Source organism: Pituophis catenifer, unplaced genomic scaffold (assembly GCF_029215685.1).
Source record: "Pituophis catenifer annectens isolate HBS135680 unplaced genomic scaffold, rPitCat1.0.hap2 SCAF_2, whole genome shotgun sequence".
NCBI classification, from domain to species: Eukaryota; Metazoa; Chordata; class Lepidosauria; order Squamata; family Colubridae; genus Pituophis; species Pituophis catenifer.
Genome location: NW_027256882.1, coordinates 165,860,865 through 165,876,326, shown reverse-complemented (window position 1 = coordinate 165,876,326; position 15,462 = coordinate 165,860,865). Strand labels below are relative to the sequence as shown.

At 43.9% G+C, this 15,462-nt stretch overlaps 1 protein-coding gene across 2 annotated transcripts in view; it reads left to right on the top strand.

Annotated features, from left to right (window-relative positions):
- Positions 1 to 13,692: 13,692 nt before the first annotated feature.
- ARHGEF25 (Rho guanine nucleotide exchange factor 25) overlaps positions 13,693 to 15,462 on the top strand; it is a 78,484-nt gene continuing 76,714 nt past the window's right edge. For both annotated transcript variants that reach the window (XM_070937979.1, XM_070937980.1), the window contains exon 1: positions 13,693 to 13,924. The gene's annotated coding sequence lies outside the window, so the exon portion shown is untranslated. The remainder of the gene's footprint in view (positions 13,925 to 15,462) is intronic.

Sequence of the window (15,462 nt, the reverse complement as noted above, 5' to 3'; positions counted from 1 at the left end):
ATCAATAAAAGGCTGTATATTATTATATTAGAGTTAAGATTGGCATATTGGAGTTAAGAGCAAAGTAACAGTGATAATTGCTGGGGTTTTTTAGTATGGAGAAGGAAATGGTGCCTGATATTTCTTCAGATGCTTCCAAAGTCTTCCATATTGGGCTGCTGTTTTCTTTCTCTGGAGTATAAGTGAATAAGGGCTCTTGAGGTATGAGGAATTCTGGCCAAAACCAGCTGCTGTGGCTCTTTGCCAGGCTGTTCCTGAGAATTTAAAAAAAAAAAAAAACCAGAAGGGGTGGGAGTCTAAAAACATATACAACTTCCCTCCACAGTTTTGTAGCAAATCAGAGATCCTGAAATCTGGTTGCTTCACAACACGCCGAGAATCATGTGCAGCAGCAGAGGAAAAGCGGCAGGCTGATTTCCCCCCGTTCGATGTAAGTAAAAAAGTGAAAATTTCGTGTCGCGTATAGCAAAAGGTTCTGGCAAGGTTTTGCCGGAAGTAACGCGAATGTAGTAACAAACTATTTTTGTCTGGTATTGATCGACTGCTATAAACGTGTGCATGTTTGTCTTAAGTTTTCACCGGCAAGATTCAAGATCGATTCAAGATATTTGGCTACTCCAGGCAAAGGGCAGAAACTAATTTGTGCCTCAGTCCCCACTTCCCATGAAAATAAGAACCTATTAGACAAGCTGTTAAGCCAAGAGTGGGAAATTAATTTTCCTGAAGCACCGCATGAGAAACTGGGATTATTGTGGAGGCCCAAATCAATAAGGCTGTGAAGGTGTGAGGGCTTGAATGCATGCATAAACTGGGAAAAAACAAACCAGTTGCCTTCAAAATAAAAGCAATCCATGTAGGCCAGATAAGGATAGCCTAAGGGCCAGATGTGGCCAGTATTACTTAGTATTTTGGTGTACATGTGCATAGTATTTTGGTGTAGAACTGTCTTCTCCTCTGTCGTTGAGAACAAGGAGAGGGAAAACATCTCTCAAAGCCATTTCCCCAATCTCTGTTTGTAGGCATGGCGAATGGAAGATAAGGATTTGGCCAAGTTTCTTGAGTGAAATGGCTTGAGACTAGGGTAGAGTTCACTATCAATGTAAGGATCATTAGGTTTTCTTTCTTCAATTGGCAGCCTGGCCATAATAGACCCTTCCCTAAGGCCTAGGCCTAGAGATGTCACTTGGTGCTTTTATACACTGCTTGGACACAAGTGGCCAGAACAGATGGGAGTACGCTAACTATACATCTCAACCATTGTCCTGATTGGTTTATGAAGAAGTCCAGGAAAGAGAGGAATGTGGGTTGAGCCCTGTGTCACAACTTGCTTCCCTGAGGCCCATGCATGATAGCGGGCTTGCGCAGGTAAAGGGGAAGAAAACTGAAACGACTAAAACCATATTTATTTGATTTTTTAATTTAGTTTTATTGCTTTTAAATGTGGTTTTCATATTCTGTAAGCCGCCTTGAGTCACCATGGACGAATAGGCGGCAATATAAATTTAATAATAAATAAATATTAATAAAGGAGAATATTGGTAGCGCAGGATTGACATGAGGGGTTCTTGGTGGTCTCTGAGCTTGCCATATTCTTTGTCCTCAATTAACTACTTTAAAAGATGGTAGGTCTAGACTCTAGACCCAGCCAGGACCCACACATTTATTTCCTTAGAAAGGGAAGCACGGAGGGAATTTTCCCATACTACTTAATCCCTCAGGATGCTCTCCCAACACCCCAGCCTTCCATTTGCCTTTTTCTCTAGACAGATGGATATATTTCCAAACAAAGAAGGGGTCTGCTTCACTGCACATCATGTTTATTTTCTAGAAGTGGCCATGGGGTTCCTAGGTTGTAGATTTCCATTTCAGATTTTTTTTTGTAATTAAAATATAAAATCAGCGTGGGGAGCTTGATGGCTACCGAGGAAGTTATTGCAGGCAAACGCATGGGTCCCGTTGGCTGCCCCATGGAAGTTTTGCAGGAGGGGCTGTACTGGACTAAAGGAACCCGTTATTGCACCTGTTGCCCGGCAGATGACGCCATTACGTTATACAATTTCCCTACACAGCGCAAACATATAGGGAAATTGCGCAGGGAGATCGGGCCTCAGAGAGAAAACAGGGACATTGCCTTCCTACTCACTCTGTCCTCCGTCTCCAAGCACATCTTTTCTCCCCCTCTTAATTAAATGTGGTTGTAATAATGTGGAATGTGTTTGCTGTATACATGTCAGCTTGTTGAAGTCCAAAGAACCAGCAAGCCTGACATGTGGTAAACATTACAGTGAGTCTGTTTGGTTCTCGGAATGAGGATGAGGGTCCAACCGCACAGCCATCCATTTTTTGTTTTTGTAGCTCTGTGAAACCTGATCCCCCAAACCCAGCAGCTGTTGCTGAAGGCAGAGACAACCCCTCCGAAGTCTGCAGCCCTTGACGCCCGAAGCACCCCTTATTCCACCCTCCTCCCCACTCCGATCTCTAGTGTTTTGCCATTGCCTTGCCAATTGCGTGCTTAGCGAGACTATTTTTAACATTTCAGATGTGTCTATTTTTATCCACGCTCCCTTTGTGCCAGGGAAGCTCACTGGGCATTGCTGATCCAAAGCTGGACATGGCAATGCTCTGGGATGGTAGACCACACGGACATCCAGTCCACCTGGCTGTGGACAGGGGGGTCTTTTAAAGGGGGTGTACCGGGGGGGTGGAGAAAGCAACACTAATTTCATCCTCATTTTTCTATCTACGTGCTCTTTTTATCCCACTCACTCTCTGCAGCCATCTCAGGCTTGGTTGAATTCCTTTGCTTTGCGGAGAGGATGCAGTTCCTGGGGCTTTCCCCTTATTTGGCAATTTCTCTTCTGGAGCCTTAAGGCGGTTAGATCTCAAGACAGGCGCAGTTCTGCTATGTTTCATTGAATCGGAGTGTGCCAGTCAAGATTCTTTCAGGGATAAATCGAGGGTAATGGGGGTGGGGGGAATAGATCATAATGAACATTGGAGGGGGGGCAGGAAGTGATCTTTAATGCATAAACATTCTTGCATATTATTCAGACAAACGTAAATATAGACAGCATGCTATTCTACCACTTCAGCCTGCTCTGCTCCTATGTTTCCTCAATCCAAATTGAAGATCCCACTTCTCAAGTGGGAATCTCTTGTTCTTTATCTTGCATCAAGACAAATTCCTTGTGTGTCCAATCACACTTGGCCAATAAAAAAAAATTCTATTCTATTCTATTCTATTCTATTCTATTCTATTCTATTCTATTCTATTCTATTCTATTCTATTCTATTCTATTCTATTCTATTTGCTGGATCCAGCTTAACAGAACACATAAAATAATTGTTAACCTGACCCTACCTACAGAATGACTCTCTTCATGAGAACTGAGCCAGGCCAAGTACAGCAACATGGCAATCTCTGCCGAAGGGAAATGGGTTCTAATCCAGGGTGCCGGAAGACACTTAAAAGGACCGTATTTAAAGCCTCCATGTTCAGAAGCAGTAGTAAGCATCTCCCCTGGGGACAAACGGGAAAGTTGCAGCCAAGGTGCCCCATGCTTCCCAAATGGAAGTTGGAATGCTAACCAGTGTAGAGAGAATGGTATTCTGCAGGAGGGATCGGCCTTGATGGCAAATATTCTTTCCTGAGTCACCTGAAAGTTTATTTTGCTTTGTGTGCAGTTAGGCAGCCAGCGTTAGGCAGGTTGTGGAGAAAAGATAATCATATCCATATTTCTCCCAAGGTGCTGAGAAAGTCTTCATGCTCAGAGCTCTTTTCAATCAGAATATAGTATTTTTAGGTTGGCTGAAAACTTGACTCTAAGGCAGCTACATAAAGGATAATCGTATTTGAGTCCCGCATCACATTTCTTCATTGCCTAAACAGGCATACCATATAGGTGGGGAGCATTTCAAGACTTTCCCTATTCCTCCAGTGCTTCCTCAGGAAAGCATCTTGTAATAAAAGTTCTCCCTTACAATACACTTGTAATGTTGCTGTTATCCTAGGAATGTATGATTCTTTTCTTCTAGTGGTTATCCCTGTTGCCTAGAATCTAGATCAGTGATGGCTAACCTTTTTGCCAACACATGCCAAAAGCGGGGGGAATGCGGGGGGGTCACACACATGCGTGCCCACACCCATAATTCAATGTACCCTCCCCACTGCGCATGCGCATGCGACCCCCCCGCGTTGCCCCTGCTTTTGACACACGATGGCACGGTGAGCCAGGTTGGCCAGTTTTTTGCCCTCCCCAGGCTCCAGAGGCTTTCTTGGAACCTGGGTAGGGTGAAAACGGCCTTCCCCACCCATCCACCCCCGGAGGCCCTTCGGAGGCCAGAAATGGTCTGTTTCCTGACTTCTGGTGGGCCCAGAAGGCTCAAAAATTAGCTGGCCGGTGCGCACATGCGCACTGGAGCTGAGTTAGGGCAACACTCTTGTGCCCACAGATATGGCTCTGTGTGCCACCTGTGGCACGGGTGCCATAGGTTCGCCATCCCAGATCTAGATAGTTTCCAATGGTGTCTGTTTCAATCCTTCAAAAGCAGTTTGGCGACAATAATGATGATTATCTCTACTTCCACTGACTTTGTATCTCCAAGAACAAGGAACAAAGAATTAGGACCTTAACCAGAAACAACTTCTTCTTCTTCCTAGCATATTCCCGCAAGTGTAGGATCCCCTTTTTGGATCACCAAACACCACTTTGCATGGTCAGCTGTAGGGCGCAGGCCTGCGGCTTGCATATCTTTGTTGTCATCTCTGTTTCGGATGCCTGTGAGGTCTCCAGCCATTGACTTCTAGTTGGTAGGCAGTCTTGGCGATGGTGGAAGGTGCTGCTCTCAGGACATGTCCATACCAGCGGAGCCGGCCTTCTCTCATCTTCTCTGTAATTGGTGCCACACCACAATGTTGTTGAATGGTGTCATTTGTGATGTAGCCAAGAAGGGAGATGCCCGATATTCAACAGAGCATTCACATTTCCATGGCATGGAGGTAGCTTTCAGTCCCTTTTGTTGCTGCCCAGCACACAATGCCGTACAGTGCTCCAGGGCAGATGGTTGTCTTGTAAATCTTAGATTTTAAGATGAGTTGGCATTCGTCTGTCACATAACACACCTGTGAGTTCTCGCCAACGCATCCAGGCTGCCTTCACCCTTGCTTGCACCTCGCCATTGATATTGCCATTGCTTTGGAGGTAGGATCCCAAATACTGAAAAATGTCCACCTTCCGACAGGCTGGTCAGATTCTAAATTCTGTCTCATTTTATGACCTTTCTTGCCATAGTTGTTAAGTGAATCACTGCAGTTGTTAAGTTAGTAAACATACTTGTTAAGTGAATCTGGCTTCCCCATTGACTTTACTTGTTAGAAGGTTGCAAAAGGTGATCACATGATCCCAGGACATTGCAACCGTCATAAATATGAATCATGAATTGAATTAAACTGCTTTTGAGGGCAACCAGTGCAATGAAGGCAGTGAAGCATCCCCCCCACCTTCCTTCTCAGATTACGCAATCCATGTGCTGTGCTCTCAAGAGTGTAAAAGAATGGCTGGGATCTGATATAAACGGAGGCACAAAATGGCTAACCAAGGATTTTTTCCTATTTGGGATTTCGCACATCAGGCTGATTGTGTGTGCATTATCAGTATTCTGGCCTTGTATCCTCCTGTGGTACAGATGTGTTAATGGACAGTTCATGCCTAAAGTGTAAAGAGACCAAAAAAAAAAAAAAAAAGAGCCTAGTGTGATATTTGTCATATTGGGCCTTCTCGGCAGGGAAAATAAAACCTATTTTTAAAGGTAGCAAAATGGAGGGTCAAAGTAGTAACACTGGTGGAAAATCCACAATATGTAAATTAGACAAAGTAGAATTGTCTAAAGCAGGGGTGTCAAACTGGATTTCTTTGAGGGCCAGATCAGCATTGTAGTTCTCCTCCGCGGGCTGTTGGAGGACAGGGAGCGGGGGAGAGGGGAGACGGGAGGGATGCCTCCTACAGCACCCTGCCAGCCAAACTGTGCGGCCCCTCTGCCCCATTTTTGGCTCCACTAGGCCTCTCCATGGCCCATTTTTGGCCGGTAGAGTGCTACAGGAGGCCAGGGAGGCTGAAAACAGGCCATGTGGGGCCTCCACATGGCCCATTTTTGACCGGCAGAGTGCTGGAGGCCATGAAGGCCAAAAATGGGCCATGAGAGGGCTGCACACATTCCCCACAGCCCATTTTGGTCGGCAGAGGCACTGCAGGCCAGTCCTTTGATATTTCCAAGCCAGCCCCATGGGCCAGATTTAAGCACCCCACAGGCCAGATCCATATCCATCCAGATCCTGGCCTGTGGGCCTTGAGTTTGATGCCCCTGGTTTAAAGAGACAGTGTAAACTTTGTGACAGGGATTTGAATCCGAGTCTCCCCAGCCAGGTCCAACGTGCAAATCATCACCCACACATGAGAAAGAAGAGACTTCTCTCTCCCATGCTTAAACTTTACAGTGACAGTTTTAATCTGCACTAGGGATTAGAGTTAAGAATTTCAGGCCCCTCAGCACTGGAGATGGCAAGGATGGTTAGATCTGTCTGATTCTGCATCAAGCTCTTGGTACCAATGAACTCTTTGCCTCTTAAATGAACTTCATCTCCCATCGACCACAGTCTGCCTCATCCTTTTGAAGCAGCGCTACAGCTAAAGCCTTTGGCGTTTAGTCATGCCGACCACATGACCATGGAGACCTCTTTGGACAGCACTGACTCTTCGGCTTTGAAATGGAGATGAGCACCGCCCCCTAGAGTCGGGAACGACTAGCACATATGTGCGAGGGGAATCTTTACCTTTACCTCTAGAGCTACTTCCCTGGGGTTGCTTTGAGTCCCAGCTGCTTGAAAGTGCTCAGTTGCCTACTGAGCTCCATCAAGAGCAGAATCACCAAAGGGAAAGAATGAACAGATCCCGAAGTCCATTGGATTGCCACCGTTTACTAGCCCATTTAGTAGGCTACCTAGGGGCAGTCAAATGTGCAGAACCAAAAATAGACACACACACACACACACACACACACACACACACACACACCCAAACAACAGGATAGATTATTGCGAGGCTGGAACTGGAAAGCATGTCCTTCACTTTTAAGTCTGAGAAATGTAGAGCTAGAGTAACTTCTATTCAGTATTGAGCAGAAATGCAAAATTCTACATTTTTAAGCAGGTTGGAGAGGGATACAACCCGCTACTTTTAAGAAGGGAAAGCACCTCGCCTACCAATCCCCCACCCCACCAATTAAAAAAAAATTGAATTGAAACATAGCTTGCATTTTCATCAAGGTTTTGTTAAAATAAAAAGTCACTGAATGTTCACTCATCATGAATGAGCCAATCTGGAATGTAAGAGGTCAGCATATATTCATCGACTTTAATATTATACTCAGGCAGCAGCTTTACAGGATCTTGCACAGAGTGCTCTTCCCAACCATCTGTTCTCCTTTTCCTTCCTTTCAAGGAGGAGAAGGATTGAATTAGATCTGGATTCTTCGGTAAGGAAATCATATGGCCCTTGGTATCCCCAAGTATGTTAAATAGAGTCCTTGGCCAAAAAAACCACAAAACCCACCTTGCAAAATAATGGAACTAGCAAAATAATGCTAGTGTTACCATTTATTGTTCAGGAGTAATTAACTTTCCCTAAAGGTAAAGGAAAAGGTTCTCCTCGCACATATGTGCTAGTCGTTCCTGACTCTAGGGGGCGGTGCTCATCTCGGTTTCAAAGCCGAATAGCCAGTGCTGTCCAAAGACGTCTCCATGGTCATGTGGCCAGCATGACTAAACACCAAAGGCGCACAGAACGCTGTTACCTTCCCACCAAAGGTGGTCCCTATTTTTCTACTTGCATTTTTTACGTGCTTTCAAACTATGTTGGCAGAAGCTGGGACAAGTAACGGGAGCTCACCCTGTTACACGGCACTAGGGATTCGAACCGCTGAATTGCCAACCTTTCAATTGACAAGCTCAGTGTCTTAGCCACTGAGCCACTGCATCCCTGTAACTTTCCCTAGTCTGGCATTTTTAGAGATGTTGGACTATATTTTCAGTACGCCAGCCAGAGGTGTTTGAGGTGGGAATTGCCAGTTGACTAGAAGTCAACTAGGGCACAACGTTGAGGGAAAGACGAGATAGTGTTCATTGGGACGGAGCAAAGCAGAAAATAGTGAACTGTGCATAAACTGGCGTTAGGAGAGTTTCAGTCAGGAGCAAGGAATTGCAGCTTGTATAAAACAGCAAGCATACCAGAGTATAAGTGTAATTGTAAAACAGAACAGATAGATGGCCATCACACACAAATGGATAGAGCTTCTTTGTAGGGATTTTGGGTGTTTTTTCCTTGAGAGGCTTACTTTAGGGCATATATAACATTTTTCAATGGGAGAAAATGATGCCATCAGTTACGATACTAGCAGACAAGTCCCAAAGGCTACAAAAGGGGGACTTGGAGATTGCATGCTAGTTATGTACTCCAGCTAGGTTTCATGAACTTAAGAAAGTAGAACGACTCTACAAATAGAAACAGGCCTCTTTCACATATGCGTGTGTTCCTGATAATATGTGGGTGTTTGAAGATGAATCCATTATTTTCCCTTAGACAAAAATCTGATGCTATGAAAAAGTCAGAGCCAACAGCTTTATTAAAACAAAATCTCTGCCACCCCCTTTGCACCAGCCTGTTGGAGCTATAGGTAGAGAGGGGTTTGTTATTTCTTAATAATGACAAAATAGGGAAGTATTTTCTCCAGATCTGAGGACATTTGTAAGACGAGGGGTGGGGTGGGGGGGCAGAATAAATGTTAAGAACACACCACAAGCACAAGGCTTATGTCTGAATGCAGAACAATTAGCATCAGATAACCTTTCTTCATTGCTGAGTTACAATACCCATTGCATGAGCCTGCACAAAGCTTTACTGGCATGAACATTGCTTCTCCCTTTGCTGATCCCTAACCTTTCTCTGTTGCTTCTGTTCTGACTGCTGATGAATACCGATGATACTGTAAATAGCAGCATGCTGTTCCTGAGAGACACCTGCAGGATTCCAGTGTCCATCAAAATAAAAATGTGAGCATTGTGAAATCACAACATAAGCATCACTCCTATTCTTGGGTGACATCACAGCACGTATATAAAAGGGGTGGAGCTTGTATCGCAATGGAGGTACTAGTAATTTCAGCATTTGCCACAGCTTTTCCTGTCACCTCACGAATCCTCTGGAAACAGGTTGGTTTTAACTCTGCTGGCCTTCTCAAAAGGCCCTTAAGACCCAATGGTTTGCCTGGATGTGGGTGTCAGAAGGTTAGTTGAGCCCATGAAATGTTGATTGTTTTTCTTGGTTGTTATTTTATGCTTTTTAAATTTGTTTATTACTGCTTGGTGTTGATATTTTAAATTCTGTGAGGTGATTGGCCATATAAGGGACTTAAAACAAATAATATGTTCCCTTGTAACTCACCCTGTGGATGATTTTGGCTATCCACCCTCTTCTATATGTCACCAGCCAGTAAGAAAAATTTCCACCAGTCATGGAGATGCAAGAGGAACAGAGTAGCCCTACTCGTATTTCCTTATTTTGTCATCACTTGAATATTTGGCGGTTTTTTAGCAGAGCACAGCATACCTGGACTTATTTAGAATTTCTCTCTCCTTTTTCATTCTTTATCTAGACCACAGATGCTGACTTCTAGGTTCCTCTATGTTGCTTTCAAAGGCAATTGGAATAGGGCTGGTCCAATCTGTTCACTGTTTTAGACGGTCAAGGCCTTTGAGTTAAAGCACCACTGATGGGTCAGGCTAGAGCTATTACGTGATTTTGACAGACCACTGATGCCATGGTTTGTGTCTAACTCTTAAAGGAGAAAACAGCACCAGCAAACAGAGTTAATCTGTCACTGGAGAGAAAAAGCATGCCCACATTACTCGGAAATGCCCAATACACCTCCCTTCGCAGTGATTCACTCCACCTGTTACTCGCCATTTGTGCCTCCAGTAACAAGAATGGTGCAGTGGAACTGATGTTACATACTAGCAATTGTCATGTCCAAATGCACATGTATAGTATAGGTGGTACCTGGCTCAATAGTAGTAATTGTGAGAGGGATCTTGGGAGTCCTAGTGGACAATCATTTAAATATGAGCCAGCAGTGTGCTGCAGCTGCCAAAAAAGCCAACACAATCCTAGGCTACATTAAAGGAGGGATAGACTCAAGATCATATGAAGTATTAATATTACTTTAGAATGCATTGGTAAGGCCACACTTGGAATATTGCATCCAGTTTTGGTCGCCACGATGTAAAAAAGATGTTGAGTATTTAGAAAGACTACAGAGAAAGAGCAACAAAGTTGATTAGGGAACTGGAGGCTAAAATATATAAAGAACAGTTGCTAGTTTAATGAAAAGAAGGACTAGTCACTAGGGGGTGACATGATATCTGTGTTCCAGGGGTGAAATCCAGCAGGTTCTAACAGGTTCTGGAGAACCAGTAGCGGAAATTTTGAGTAGTTTGAAGAACCGGCAAATACCATCTCTGGCTGGCCCCAGAGTGGGGTGGGAATCGAGATTTTGCAATATCCTTCCCCCAGGAGGGGAAGGAATGAAGATTTTGCAGTATCCTTCCCCTAGAGTGGGGTGGGAATGGAGATTTTGCAATATCCTTCCCCTGCCACGCCCACCAAGCTACGCCCACAGAATCGGTAGGGAAAAAATTTGGATTTCACCCCTGCTGTGTTCCTATAATTTAAGGGGTTGCCACAAAGAAAAGGGGGCCAACCTATTCTCCAAAGCACCTGAAGGCAAGACAAGGAACAATGGATGAAAACTAACCAAGGAGAGAAACAACCTAGAACTAAGGACAAATTTCTTGACAGAACAATTAATCAGTGGAAAGACTTGCCACTAGAAGCTGTGGGTGCTCCAACACTGGAGGTTTTTAATAAGAGATTGGACAACCATTTGTCTGAAGTGATATAGGGTTTCCTGCCTGAGCAGGATTTGGACTAGACTTCAGGTGAATTGATCAGGGGGATATGGCCAGAAAAGACACTGTTGAGCCATGTTTGTCCTCTTGATTAGTTGTAAGTGGACCTCACTTGGCTTGGCAGTGGAGAACTGCTCCTGTTTTAAAAGAGCTATAGTTCAGCCTTAGTGCAATCGGTGTTCACCTGCAAAAGTGCCCTAATATATCAAGAGGGCTGCAAAATCTACTTGAAGTGCTACTTGACTAGAGAGAGCTCCGTATGACTTTGTATGAAGCACCATCCAACGCTCTTGTTCCTCCTCCGCTACTCACAGAAACTTGCATTATAAGGAACCAGGTACTTATTCATCTAGCCCCACATTTTCCACTTTTAACTGGCAGAGGTTTTTCAAGCTTTCCAGAAAATCAGCCCCTGACACACACACACACACACACACACACACCCTTCAAAGCTTCCGTTCTTTGCCATAAAGTAACTCACAAGGCCACTTTCCCTGAACGAGGCCTTGATCTGTTTGTGCCATAGTTTCAACTACCCAGCTCTACAGACTCTAAGATTACAGATTCCCCGCCCCCCGCCCTTCACCCGTCTCCTCGTTCCTTCTAGTTCTCCGCTCGGTCCGCCATCGCGAAAGGCAGTTTTCGTTGCCTCGTCCCACAAGCGCAAACTTTTAAGACCCACTAAGCTTCCTCGGCCTGGTTTGCGGCGTGAATGCGAGACGCCCTGAACTCAGCAAATGCAGCAGCCCGGTCCTGTTTGCAGACGTTTCTTAAGACTCTGGCGGTGGAACTGGCCTGGATAAGTTCCCGGCCGCAGCGATCGTATTTCTCTTTCCAGACTGTCCCTCCTCCATCCCTCCCTCCTTGCAAGAGGGATCGCCGTTATTGCGGCGCCTGGTGCCTTGGATCAAGTTGCCCGCGGATGGGGTAGGGTAGGGCAACGGGTGATTTGATGATTATACCAAGGGATGGCGATGGCCTCCCCTTTCTCCACAGTTGACAGAATAACGCTGTGGCGGCGGCGGCGAATAAGAAGAAGAAGAGAGAAAATAATAAGTATCTTATTAGGAGTCTCCTCGAAGCCCAATCGCAAGGACAGCTGCAAAGATGCGGCTCGCGCCAAATCCCGGCCTGACCCAAACTCGCGCTGCGATTGGACAAGACGCGGCGATTTTTTTTTTTTCCCCAAGCTCGGGAACATTTTGTAAGAGAAGTGGGGTGAAGCCGAGAGCGGGCGGGCTGGCTGGCTTTAATTTCAGCTAAGAGTCGTTTTCTTCTTTCTTCCTTCTTGGAACGTATTTCGAAACCTAGTCCCAAATCCAACATTTCAAGTGCTGGAATAGAAAGATATATATCTATATATCTGGCTTGGCTCCTGCCCGCCAACCATCTTGAGTACATTTGGAAGCGGGCGAACGAACAAAGCCCATAGATTTTGTCTGTTTGAGCGGCCAGGATTGAATTTAAGCGGAGAGGAGGACATTTTTTTCCCTCTCTCTCTCTCTCTCGTTGGAACGTGTTTTGAACTGCCCTCTTCCCTCCACAACTGAGCTGTGCAATATGAACATTAAAAAAAAAAATGGGGATGCAGAGTGCACTTTTTGTCACTCCAAATCTCATGGAATTAAACTGGTTCCAACGGGAGAGTGTTTTGCCTCTGTAGGGATATGGACAATGCCAAGGAGAGGAAAATGCTGCACAGCTGAACTCCTTTGTGTAGTGTGTATTGCAGAAGGTTTTAGCACTTCTGTTGGGCTAGCAAGTGAAAATTGTGGCATTACCACATAGTGTTCTCTTCTGTTGTGTTGGGGCAATTCATCACCGATTTTAGCTTTGTTCTTTCAGCTGACACTCAGGATAATACAACAGTTTCAGTAAACTGACATTGAAAAAGTATTTTGAAATTGAGAGACAAGTGCAATGATGAAGGTGTTTGGATAGCTTGGCTGTCTCAGGAATTCTGGGAGGTGAAGTCCACAGGTTGTAAAAGAGCCACATTTGCCCGCCCCTGGGATAGGTCATCAGAAGATCTTGGTTTTAGTGCTGCCTGAACCAAAGAAGCTCCCTGGGTGACTTCAGGGCAATCCCTGCCTTATCTCAACCTATTGAATAGATGTTGTGGTGAAAAATGAGCAGGGAGCACTACAAACAACATCCTGAGCTCCTGAACAAATGCAGAATATGAACCTCACAAGTAAATGTAATAATGATAATGACCCTTTTTACAAGTATGCCCAACTCTTCATTTATGCATTTATATGGTTGCTGAAACTCAGACTGGCAAACTGGCAACATATGAAAGGATTAAAAAATATAAACTATGTTAAACAATAAAATGGCAGTTAAAACCTTTTACAGATTAGCTTGATCCCAAAGACCAAATAAAGGCCTGCAGAACGGGGGATAACTGTATCTCTGGGGGAAAGCATTCTAAAATGTGTGGGGGCCACCACAAAGAAGCACCTATTAAGCAGATAATTTCAGAAGCAGGTGGTTCCACATATAACCTGGTCTTATGTCACATAGGGTTTGAACTTGTGAGCATAATAAGGGATAGCTATAATTATCCCTGTGACCTCATTCTGCACCAGCTGAAACTTCTGAGTGGTCTTCAGGATAGTCCTACATAGACCATGTTGCAATAATCCAATCAGAAGATAGCTATGAATCCCCAATCAAATAGGTACAACTAGCACATAAGATTGATCTTTGAGACGTTTCCTTGAACCACAGCTTCAAGCAGGAGCTATGAATTTTGAAGAACTCCCAGAGTGTGCACAGAAACCAAGCAAGGCAGTGCAACCTCACCCAGTTTCAAGGGCAAAATAACTCCCGTTCTGGAAACTTTGTTTTGAAGCCTGTTCTTCCCCATCCAGATCCCCAGAGGTTCCAGACACTAGGATAAAGGTAAAGAATGTGTTTATGACAGTAATTATAACAAATTTATTTGTTTGTTTATCACATTTTTGAACCATCCGTCTTCCTCTGAGAGGAACTCTGGGTAGTGCACAATAAAATGTTAAAATAAAAAAAAATCATAATTAAAATGTTAAAAAATTGGTATTTAAAAGGCAAGAATGATGGATTCCTATTAAAAATTAGGTAAAAATGTGATGAGAAGGCTATTAATAATTTTCAGTTTAGAAGATTTGGGGATTCAGAAATAGATAATCCTGTCATTGCACTTAAGAAAAAAAAGTAACATTAGGGTTAATTAATTAATTAAATATATAATGCCTGTTATGCAGTGCAATGTACAGAATTAAAAATACAATTAATATGAAAACTTTAAAATCTAACAACAAAGCATAAGGACTAGTGTTGCACAATCATGGATTCTTATCTGCCAGGGTGGATAACAACTTTTTTTTCCAGGAAACATCTAAATTTAGCTAAGTGTTGGTAACATCTTTTCTTTCCCTTCCTTGTAAGCTCAAAACTATGTCCCCTCCCTAACTTGCAGAAGATTCCAGATTTAGTTTCCAGCATTTGTGCTGAACTCCTGATCCTTGGAGATTCCTAAACCTTCTGATAATTGTGGCTTTAACTTGCTAGCCAAAGCATTCAGTGTAAAAATCTAATTTAGTGTTGCATCCATCTGGGGGTATATACACACAAGCTTTGAGTGTTTTTTTTAACATATTGAAGATTTGATGTGATCTGTAGCTGTATATTGCTCCAGGATGTATTGGGTTAACAATGGCTGAGTTCTATGTTTTGTTTTGTTTTTATTTGAAACTACTTCTGAAGCCTCAAGCAGCCAAAAAAAAAAAAAAAATCAAAGTCCCCACAGAGTTGTATATTTTGTGTGGGTTTAGTGGAGCAAAAGGATAATCCTCAAGCCAGAACAGACTCTTCAGTTTAGTTGAGCGTGTGGCTGGATGGATTCACAATATTGTAGAGGGTCGGTGGAGCCCTTCCGTTTTTGTGAATGGGTGTTGATTGAAGTCTGGAGCTGTTGGTTTTCTTCAAAGAGGTGAGTTCCATAATATAGGTTGTTGCTTTATCCTGGCAAACTCTTGATGTTGAAGTTCCGGTAGAGATCACATTGATGCTTAACTTTTGCTTGTTGTAAAAGATGCTGAATATATGGTTTGTAAGTTTCTTGGAGAGAAACTGTTTTGGGGAGCAGGAAAGCAGCTTTAGAATATTCTACGTATCCCAGCCCAGTCAGCAAATTTCTCTGATGAGTATCCCATATTTGCCTGGCTCTTGCAAAGAGACAGAAATCTTGTCTCACCAATCCCTACCTGAAATCTGATACCGGATAGAGAGGCACTCTGTTCCTTCGGCAAGGCAACCTCCTCACTGTTTTTTAATGTACCTACAGCTGGAACGCTGCCATTACTTGAGTTTCTGTCAGTGTCTCAGCTCTGGAAAATTTCAAACGATTCCTTCCTTAGGAAGCAGGATCTTTGTAGATGTTCACATAGGCTGCTGTTGTA